This window comes from Arachis ipaensis, chromosome B07 (assembly GCF_000816755.2).
Source record: "Arachis ipaensis cultivar K30076 chromosome B07, Araip1.1, whole genome shotgun sequence".
Classification (NCBI taxonomy): Eukaryota; Viridiplantae; Streptophyta; class Magnoliopsida; order Fabales; family Fabaceae; genus Arachis; species Arachis ipaensis.
The window spans coordinates 106,276,411-106,277,859 of record NC_029791.2 but is presented as its reverse complement, the minus strand read 5'-3'; positions in this window follow the sequence as shown (position 1 = coordinate 106,277,859).

The following is a 1,449-nucleotide window of genomic DNA, read 5'->3' as shown; positions in this document are numbered from 1 at the left end:
CAATTTCATTAAAAATACCTCCCCCTAAGTTGCCATCATCCTTCACAACATTCAAGTGGGTAAAATTCATATCCCTTAGCTTTCTAATTCCACTTAAATATGGGTTACTGGAGACGGATGGTCAACTTAGAGCTCTTTGTGGCATTGAGAGTAAGAAGAAGATGGTCAGTGGTAAGAATTATCCTGCAAGGTTCATTATGGTTGGAAGCTTTAAATGCAAAGGTTGGTGTAAAGCTCAATTGAATGGGTCTAGGAAGTTGTTTGGACGCTTCAGTGAGAATTCTAAAGCTGAACCACCCGGATGGAATCATGATAATCAACTTGAAGACGGGTGCAAAAGCAAGATTTGGGACCCCGGAATTCATTCCAACAATCAACACTCTTGGGGCCTTGTCACTTGCTTTAACTTACTTGAAGGCTTTCTGCGCCTAGTTTGGGACCCCGGAGGCCAATGGAATCACAAACATTGGTGGAGATTCCTGGATGAATACAAGCATAAGCCACCATAACAGGAAGCTCACCAAGTGTCCAACTTAAGGACTCTAACTAAAAGTGCTAGGTGGGAGACAACCCACCATGGTATGATCGTTTCTTTTTCAATTTTATTTCATGTTGTTCTTTATTTTATTTCAACCTATTTTTATTGAACCTGGAATTATTCATAACATCCATATCAGCACTGCATTTGCATCTGCATATTGCATAAAAAAAAACACGCACGCAACGCGACAGCGTCGCTGACGCGTCCGCATCACTAGTGCGTTGGGGAGAAAAGAATTGAACAGAGAGTCATGCGAAAGCGTGGCTGGAAGCGCGCCTTTAGCATAATTTGACCCCACGCGACCGCGTCACTCACGTGACCGCGTCATGTGGGAACTTTGGCCTCCTACGCGACCGCGTCACCCACGCGGCCGCGTGCAATGAAAATCGACGTAACAAGTGTGTTTGGCCAAAAGTTGAGCTGGAATTGGGCTGGACTCGTGCTGGAAGCCCAAGCCCTCCGACGCGAACGCGTGCCCCACGCGGCCGCGTCGTTTCCCAAAAATGGCCATCCACGCGATCGCGTCACTCAAAATTTGGCAAAATAAGATTTTGAACAGAGAGTTGTGCGAGCGCGAGGCTGCCCTCGCGCCAGTAGCACAAAACGTGTCACGCGACCGCGTGACCGATGCTTCCGCGTCGATTACGCCGCACAGCTCAACTTAAATTGCTAAAATATCTTATCTTTCTCTTCCCCAAATCCTATTTTCTCTTTTCCCTCCTTATTTCTTCCTTACTTCTTCTTCCCTTCTCTCCCTTCTCATTCTTCTTATTTTTCTTTTTATTTTATTTTAATTTATTTGCATACTTTCATTCATTGCATTATTTTCATTGGTGTTAGAAATTTATGTGGGTCATTATTTCTATATTTTACTTGTGGATTATTAGAGGAATTATTTGACAATTATA